Genomic DNA, 10,094 nt, shown 5'->3' on the forward strand with positions numbered 1-10,094 from the left:
CATTATTTATTGAGCAAAAGTCAGGCAGAAGATTTAAATCTTCTAAAATGGGACTAAACAAAATTGAGGGGGTAATGATGCCGCATCTATCTCGCCACTTTGAAGACTTGAACTTTTTGCTCAACTTCACATCAAACTTCCGAGTAGGATAATTGGGTATTTGCGAGAACATCAAAAGACCACTAATTGAACTTTGGGTTTTAAGCTTCTTTGGCTTTAAGTGAGGGATGTCACCTCGTCCTTTGGGAATGACAACTCCAAAATATAAGGATTTTGCATCTCATCTACCAATATCATCATTTGCTTAGATGGTTCGATTTTCATCATATCCTCCAAGAATAATGTTGAAAAATGGTTGGAATGAGGTTGTCTTCCCTATTTTGGGGTTGCATTCTTCTATAAATTTTCACTCGAAAATGAACTAGAACCTTCACAAAGGATTTTCTTGGCTATTTTATTTGACTTTAGCGCAGTTTCCTCAATTTTTGCATCCATCACTATTTTTGATTTTGTTGGTTTACAAATCACCAAGAATTCTTCGACATCAAGCTAACCGTGAACCATGTGGCTTGATATCTTTTCCTTATCAAATTCAATTTAAAGAATGTGCATATTCATGGTACTTGAAAGATCGGCCTCCTTACCCACTTCTTCTTTTTCACTCACCTCTCTAAATGTTGCCATGGATTGATGCATGTTCTCTTTTATTTTAGTCACATTATCAAAAAGAGTTAGAAGCATTACTTCAACACCATTGTATTTGGCACGTTATTCTTCCTCTATCACATCATGAGACCTATCAAACTCATAAGAAGAACTAGTATTTTTATGAGCATAACTAGGGAAGTGGGTATTTGGACAATCAATCTAGTATCCATCTCGACCACCACATAAAGAATAGACATACTCCTAAGAGGATCAAAATGGTGTACACATCTCTTTACGGGGAGCATATCTACAAGTTTTGCAAAAGTGGAGTCCACTACAATATAGACATGGATCATCAAGATAAGATTTAAAACCACCAAACTTATAATCATCCCAAGATGACATAGGGACACGTAAACTAAAATAAAGATCTTCCTAACAAAATACACAAAAGAAAATCACAAACAAATATTTTAAAGTTTGAATCTAAGCAAGTAAGCTAAAATTTCAAACTAACTCAATATAGCAAATTGTTCCTCAAAAAAATGCCATTTTGATAATGCTCACCTATATTGTTCAATTTGGTAGAGGTCGGTCATTGTCATTATAAACGCAACAAGAGTTGGGGTCGAATCAACTAGCAACAATGTGAATGGTGACCGAGTATGTTGGAAATAAAAGTTGTTTTTTCAAATCAAACCTAAGTTACAAATATTTTGGGGGATTTTAAATGTTTTCGAAAAGATAACAAATTAGGGCAACACTTGAAATTTAGATCCAATATGAGAAGGATCTTGGCATAATGTCCACCTATGGGAAAGTTATGCATGGGAATATGATAATTTGATGCAAATCCTAGTTATTAACAATGCGGTAGGCTAGCTCGAAAGTTCTTGTGGCTAGTTTGTCAACAAAAGCTCAAGAATATCACTTGTTGACTCTTTCGAGTAACTACCAAGTGTGTCAATTTCACCCACTTATTACCTTAATTAGCTATCCTTATTTCTAGGAAGATGCCCAAGACATAGCCAACAACCTATTCACCCTTATTTCTAAGATATCAAAAAGATAGCAAACTACATCTTCTATTTTTCACTATTGCTTTGTCCCCCATATCCCTCTTTTAAAGATGCCATGGGTTTCAAATTTTCACCCACATCTCTTTTTGAAGGATGATGTGAGCTTTCAAGAGTTTAGGGTTTTCACCCACAAACCCATTTTGGGCATTTAAGGTTTTCACCCACAAATCCCAACTGACTAAACCAAGCATTAGTGAAACCCATCATCAACAAACTAAACTCTACACAAATACATCACAACCTACACACAATTTTACCTTAGTTCAACATAATCCTAAGACAAATAAATTTAGCTACTCGTGAAGTAAAGAGGAAGAAATATACCAAAATTTCATTCAAAACATCCATCCTTTATTTTCACCAAATTCAAAGAAAGAAATTCAAATTACACTTGTTGCCCAATTTTGGGTTTGTAAACTCAAATTCAATTGTTCTCCAAAGTCTACAATCTATAATGAGAAAGGGTGTGAGCCCTTTAATGCCCGGCAATGAAAAATAACAAAATTGGCCCTACGTACATTCCTGCATTGCCGCGATCGCTAAAGCTTGTCCGAAGTCTCATCCCTTTGAACTAGCTAAACCGGACACGATAGCATACCTCAGACCACGATCGCGGTAACTGAGGCAGATTTTCTATTTCAAGTCTTCCAGTTGCACTTCTCTTCTCCTTTTTCTCCTTTTTGATCTTTTTCAGCTCAAATAACCATCTTTCCTTCTCATCACTTGTACGCTTCTAAAATGTGGAAATTGGTGTGTTAATCCACAAATTGGTCTCATTCATGTATTTAAATCATAGTAGTGTGCACGAATATATATGTCAATCAAAGGTAAACTCATCACTCCTTAGTGTTATGGGATGCCGTGGTGGGTTTTTCTACTTTATGCTCTAATAGATGTATGTGTGTTGGCTTGGTACGTATGCAGTTCTTATTGCATTAATGTTGCTTTATGCCATCGAATCAATTACTCATAATAAAAGATGGTATTGTCGTGTATTGATATGAAATGTTGTATTATCGTTCTAGTTGATAATTTATTTTATAAAGGGATGATGAAGATAATCCAGGTTTGATTCTGTACTATCAAGACTTGAGGCTACCCCTCGGTCATGACAACGGTGCTTACAGTCGTAAAAGACAATAAGCTAACCCATGACTGGTCCTGCTGTGAACACTGAATATATGGTTATAAAATACTTATGTTTGGAAATAACAGAATACTGCTAATGGTTTTAAGTACTGAAAATAATACAACGAAATTCTCAAGTCCGAAATATAAATAAACATACTGGAAACCTGATTGAAAAGATTAACAAATCATCTAATTATTTGAAATGTATGAAATCCTCTAATACTGACTGAAAAGATTGATGGGACAGGCCCCTGCTAACTCCAAATGACAACTAAAAGAAAATACTAAAGTAAACTAAAATAAACCACCATGACCTTGATAGATGAGGACTTACCACGACTACTGCAGCTGATAGGCTGAACTGTCTATGCGCGATCAGTAGCCTAAGCATCTAAACCTATGATATTTAACATCGTAGCATAAAAAAGAGTATGCGATCAATACTTTGAATGTACTAGTATGAGATATGAGGTTAGGGTGATATGCATAGGTTCATGTGCATGAATAATAACTGACTGAATAACTAGCATAAGGTAACTGAATATATAAATGCATGAAAACTATAAAATCTGTGAATGCATGACCAAGCATAAAACATGTTTTGAAATAGTCAGTAAACTGAAGTACTGAAATACTGATAACTGAATGGTATGATCAAACAAACCTGAAACTGGAATCTACACTGTATCCTGGACTAAGACTGTGGGAGCTATCATCTAACTGACATACCCCGATCTGAGCTAATTGGAGTCCAACCTGTGACCCCAGTTGGAAGGGTGTTAATACTGTGCCATGGATACTAACAATGACTGTGAATCAACTAAAGTGAAGTCCCGAAGAACTAAAGAGTCACCCTCTACTGGCAGGTACCCTGGTGAGATATGTGTCAACCCTCAACTGGCAGGTTAAGATCTCAAACCTATACTAGCTACGTAGTTCTGGAATGCAGGGATTACTACTAAGAGTCACACCCTCTACTGGTAGGTGAGCCCCTATCCCTGGGTTTGCTTGGTGCTAAATCTTATTCCCAACTAAACTGACTCGGATTACTGAACTAATCTATGTTTAACTGATTATGACAACTTACTAAATAAATAATGCTCTACATATCAAAAACTATTATAAAAGATACTGATTCTAAGTAAACAACTAAGTTTCGGGTGTTCATAACCCCCAGCACTGAATAGAAGCATCAATAAGGACATATATAGCTTTACAAATAATAATAAGGATCATTGTTCAAAATTCATCCCTTAGGCATGTCATCAAATACATGAGGGTCATGATTTAAAGCATGGAAATAGTTAAAACATGTGATAATAGAATAATTGCAATATTAAAATCATGGTTTAAGGATTTATAATGAGAATAATCATCATTCAAATGTGTCAAGGGATAGTTGCAATGAAATCACATGGTAAATATGATTCGAAATCAAAATCCATATGAGCTTCCTGGATATATTTCATAATAACATGTAAAAACCATAATTTAAACTTAAAAAGGGATTCTTGGACTCCATGGGTGAAAAGGGCCTATGGATGAACATCAAACATACCTTAAAGCTTTAATCTTAAAAGAGAATTAACTTGTCTTGAACGTTCTTGGATTGGGAAGCACAATTTCTTGGTTTTCTTGAAGGAAAGATACTTGAACTTGATGAACTTAGGGAAGGGTTAGGGTTTAATTTAGAGAGAAATTAAGGAATTTAGGCATATAATGCATTTAATAAAGGTTAATCCTGTGTTTTTATGGATTGGGCGATGGGAAAAGATAAGACTGCCCCTCTAGGATTTAAATTCGTAACTGGAATGCCGAATTGAGCATCACCGTGATGCGAAGCAATTTTGGTGAGGTGCTGGAAATGAAATCCCAACATGCCTCAATCCTCATCCAAAAAATTCAAAAATTCCTCGAGAAATGCTCCCTATACCCGTGAACATGAATTAACTCAAAAACTTACGTCTCGGGGTCGGGAAGGTCACTTTAAAAATCATCGAAGTTAAGATGCCCAAAATAAAACCAAGTCCCTAAAACATTGCTAAATTTTTAGGTTCTAAGCCTCTTATGCATGCATTATGACCTGAACTGAGCTAAGACTAATACGGGGTATTATAATATCTCCCCCTTAGGAACATTCGTCCTCGAATGAAACTAATTAAGCTAAGAATACTGAGGGACCTAAAATCACATACTGAACATACATAACTGAAAACATGGTTATACATAACTGAAAACATGGTTACATGATTGAGTCTAAAATATGATACATAACTGAACTAATTCGTGAATGCATGCAATGACTGGAAGATGATTATATAGCAGGAACTGAGAATGGAAAAGAAATAATTTAAGGGAAATTGTTACCTTAAACTTGGTATGAGTTTGTAGAGAAAAAATAAGGGTACTTGGTACGCATGTCTACTTCTGCTTCCCAAGTGGCTCCCTCAATAGACTGATTCCACTAAAGAACTTTGACCAAGAGAACTTCTTTGTTCCTCAATCTACGAATATTATGATCAAGGATTTCAACTAGGATTTCTCCGTAAGAAAGGCTGTCCTGAACATCCATACTTTATAAAGCGACTACTACAGCTGCGTAACTAATACACTTCTTTAACAAAGAGACATGGAACACTGGGTGCACTAATGCCAAATCTGCAGGCAACTCAAGCTCATAAGCTACTTTTCAAAGTATCTCAAAATCCTGTAAAGGCCAATATATTGGGGACTGAGCTTCCTTTTTTTTGCCAAATCTCCTCACTTACTTCATGGGAGGTATTTTCAAATAGACTAAGCCACTGACCTCAAATTTAAGATTTCTCTTTCTCACATCTGTATAGGATTTTTGTCGGCTTTAGGCTGTCTTAAGCCTTTCTCTAATTAATTGAACTTTCTCTATCGCATCAAATACTAAATCTAGCCTTATCAACGAAGTTTCACCTACCTCAAAACCAACAGGAGACCTACATCTTCTCCCATATAGAGCCTCAAATAGAGCCATCTAAATATTGGAATGATAATTGTTATTGTAGGCAAACTCAATCAAAGGCAAGTGATTATCCCAACTACTCTTAAAGTCAATAACACATACTTTCAAAATAACTTTTAGGGTCTACATGGTCCTCTCTGCCTGACCATCTATCTGAGGATGAAAGGTTGTATGAGACGAACTTGGGTACCAAGACCTTTCTGAAAATCTTTCCAAAAGTGAGAGATAAACTGAGTACTTCTATCTGAAATAATAGACAATGGGACTCCATACAATCAAACCAACTCTCTAATATAGAGCTTGGAATAGTCCTCGATTGTATAGGAAGTATGAACTGGCAAAAAATGGGCTAATTTGGTCATCTTATCTACAATACTAATGTTTCAGCTTTTGACGGAATATTTTTCATCTTTTTCCTGGGAAAATTGCATGTTTTCAACCAACCAAGGTTGCATTTAATACTGGTTTTTAATGTTTTAGGGTAAGGAGCTGAATGAAGGAAAAGACTCAGAAAATTAGCAGAAAAACACTTCTGACGATCAAAATGGTAGACCATCAGCTTTGTGATAGACCACCAACTTAACCATCAGATCGAGGCAGAATTCATGACTTCTAAAAACCCAACAATGGGACAAGTGGTGGACCTTCAGACTTGCGCTAGAGCACCACTTTGGTTGTCAGTGCTAAACAGAACCAGGCATCTTGTAAGGCTCAACGATGGCCAACATGGTGGTGGACCATTGATCTTGCAATGGACCACCACTCTAGCCATTGGGATTATCTAGAATTTGACTCTCCAGCATCATTAGCGACGGTCAAGATGGTGAACCGTCAGTTTTGGGACGGAACACCATGTGGACCATCAGTTTTATCCAGAAAGTGACCTATCAAGATCAGCAGTAACGGACCAAATGGTGGACCGTCAGAATTTCGATGGACCACCACTATGACCATCAGTCTTATCCAGAAAGTTTCTTATCGAGATTCGCAGCGACGGACCAAATGGTGGACCGTCAACATTGTGATGGACCATCACTTTGGCCGTCATTTTGGATGCAGATTTTATATTATTTGAATTTTAAATTCTTTTACCTGAGAACATATAAATACCCAGTTTTAGGTTTTACTAGGGATCTTTTATCCATTTTTTATCTATTATTAGGGTTTTTCATATTGAAAATACGTTGTTGAATAGTTTTTCTCTAAGATTCATTGGAGATTTGTGGATCTAGATTCCGTTATCATATTTTCGATTGAAGATTGAAGAACAACAATTGTGACCTTTGTAAGTAAACTATGAAGTAATTTATAAATAACACAATGGTTTCTTCTCTTTCTTGTGTAGAAATATGTGGCTAAGCTTCCATAACTAGGGTTATGGGAGCCTTGATGTGAAAAGTTGATTTTGGGTTGTGAAGCTAGTAGATTCCCATAAGTAATTGATATTACATAAACTCTTCTTTACTTTAATGACTTTTCTTGATTGCAAACTTGAAAAATGAGGCCAAGAACAACAATTGTTCGAATAGAAAAGTGCTTGTTGGGAAAAGAAAGGGTTTACATAAATCTAAAGGCTTTAACTATTGGATAGAGGGTAGATGCCATAATCGGATCAACCCATGTGAGATTATAGCTGAACTAACAATATGTTCCTTAAGTTTGAAAGAATTAAGGGATAAGTTACTCATTTAGGTTGAGAAACTAATGGGCAAACCATAGAATTCAATTACTCTTGCAACAAGAATTGTTCATTTGAATCCAAAATAGTTCACAACCCTAGCTGCTTAAGCATCTTGGTAACCATAACTCTAGTTTGACTTCTCTTATAGAATTACTATTTGCAATATAACCTAAAGTTGGATTACTTTCTGTGACAAACATTTGAATAAAATTGATAAATCAAGACCCTTTTTATTCTGGAACCTTCGATCAACAGTCTAGTAACAACCACAAAACTTAGTGAGCACAGTATTCCCTGTGAGATTTGACACCCAACCCAGTTGGGTTCTATTTTTGACAGTGACCGCTTACACTCTCTAATGAGAGTTGTAATTTGGGCGTATCAAATTTTTGCATCATTGTCAGGAAATATGGTTGTCAATTAAGTTTATGTTTGTTAATTGACCTTTGGTCAAGTTTCTCAAATTTTACTTTTGTTAGTTGTCTTTGTTCTGTGCAGGGTAGTTATTGTGTATGCCAAGTACATAGAGATCGGGTGCATCATTATTACAAATACATCTGGAATCGCAGTTAATTGGCAAAATAGCAGACCCCCAAGATGCTGAAACACTAGCCGCTCTGGCTAGAGCTCAACTAAATTAGCAGAATGATGGCCAGCAGGCATGTCATCCTAATCCTGATGATGATGATTTAGGGGATGATGATTTGTTAGATCCTATTAACCCAAGGCATGTAGAGAATATGGCTGCACCAGTGAATCAGAATGTAAACAGTAATCGCCTCTTTAGGGCAAGAAAAGAGCGTCAACCAGTGCAGTTTGATCTGAATGACGATGAAGATAAACTGGATAAAGTAGGTGCAACTGGAGCTATCATTCCTCTACCTCTAGAACCAGGAGCTAAATTTAATATTACCAGTACAATGATTTAACTCCTTCATCTTAAAGGGTTGTTCGGTGGTCTTCTTGGAGATGATCCAAATATGTATTTGGTCAATTTTGTCACCATTTCCAAGTCTTTTGACAATTCAGGAGTGGGTCAAAATGCTATCCGTCTGCGTTTATTTCCATTGCCTCTGTCTGGAGAGGCGACCCTATGGCTAAATAAACTGACTTCCGACTTTATAACCAACTGGAGGCAGCTGAAATCGGCTTTCCTAGAAAGGTTCTTTCCACCCTCCAGAAGGGTACAGTTGAGGGATGAAATCAATAACTTCCGATAGGTTCCCACTGAAGCTCTTTATGAGACCTAGGAGAGGTTTAAAAAGAAGCTGATGCAATTCCCAAACCATAACATGACGAATATTTATTTGACGGAGACTCTTTATCAAGCTTTGAACTCTATTATGAAGCCAATTATAGATAATACTGCAGGAGGGTCATTTGTTGACCTTACTTTTCTAGAGGCTTTGGAGATGCTTGATCAAACGACCAAACAGAGTAGAGCTTGGCATACCAAGAATTCTATGGTAGCAAGCCCTACTGTGTCTGGAAGTATGACTACAAAGCAATGTAAGAAGAAGGAAGAACATGATTAGGATATGGCACATTAGAACATGATTAGGATATGGCACATTTGAAGATATAGATAGATTTACTGACTAAGCATCTATTGTCTAGAAAAACGGAGAAGGTGAAAGCTGTTGCATCCCAGGGAAGTGCTGACTCTGATTTAGAAGGTGAAAGCTGTTGCATAACGGATTCAATTATCTTGTTACTCTGATTATACCATTTCTTAATGATAATGTTAAGGGATTCATTCTGGTTTTTCATTCTTCCGATGAACTCAAACCATCGGAAGGATTCTATGTCACAATAGAGTCTTTTCATATCGGCTATCCATAGCCGACCTAACTCCTTTTGTTGTTCTTTGGAATAGGTACTGGTGTACCATTTCCTTTTTATAGCATCCTTAGGGAGGTACCAGCGGACTTCAAGAGCCTTTAGGTCTGGGGTGTACTCTTCATCGATTTGATGACGAGTAGGCTGGGGTCAGTCCTAATTTTCTGACAGGATATGGATGGAGGAGGTTCCATATCTGAGGCTATAGGACTGCCTGGGTCATAAGGGTTTTCATGTTCTAGGGACTCATGGACCCTAGTGGATTGCTGATAATAAACCTTCGGGACGGGTCCAGAGAAGTCGACTCCTCTTACCTTGCCTTTGCATTGTTATTATTATTATCGTCACTTCCCTCCTGAGTTTTTGAAGTGGAAGCTCTGTGCGAGACAGATCTTCGAAACGAAGAATTCCGAGGAGTGTCAAAGCCGAGGAATTTTAAATCAATCGAGCCATCAGGGTGCTGAATAACTCGTTGTATTTGAGATTTTTCGGGATAGGTTCGAATGGGTTGGATGATAGCATCAAAATGCCATTCAATTACTATGGATGACTTCTTCCCAAACCAAAGGCTTAGGGACAAAGACATTGGTTCTGTCTTTATTAGCCTCCATGAGAGTGGTGACACCTCTAGGACTTATAAATCTAGCTTGAGGTGCTAGAGTTGTACCCATTAGCCGATAGTATACTCTGTATATTATCGCGATTTCTCTAGTATTATCCTTAC

The 10,094-nt window shown here is 37.0% G+C and overlaps 1 long non-coding RNA gene across 1 annotated transcript in view; it reads right to left on the bottom strand.

Moving 5' to 3' along the window:
• Positions 1 to 1,244: 1,244 nt before the first annotated feature.
• The window catches only part of LOC124886549, a 23,720-nt gene continuing 14,870 nt past the window's right edge, over positions 1,245 to 10,094 (bottom strand). Inside the window, exons 2-3 of the long non-coding RNA XR_007043903.1 lie at positions 3,193 to 3,255; positions 1,245 to 2,460 (exon numbers count right to left, since the gene is read on the bottom strand). This is a non-coding gene — a long non-coding RNA (uncharacterized LOC124886549). The remainder of the gene's footprint in view (positions 2,461 to 3,192; positions 3,256 to 10,094) is intronic.

Source organism: Capsicum annuum, chromosome 8 (assembly GCF_002878395.1).
Source record: "Capsicum annuum cultivar UCD-10X-F1 chromosome 8, UCD10Xv1.1, whole genome shotgun sequence".
Taxonomy (NCBI): Eukaryota; Viridiplantae; Streptophyta; class Magnoliopsida; order Solanales; family Solanaceae; genus Capsicum; species Capsicum annuum.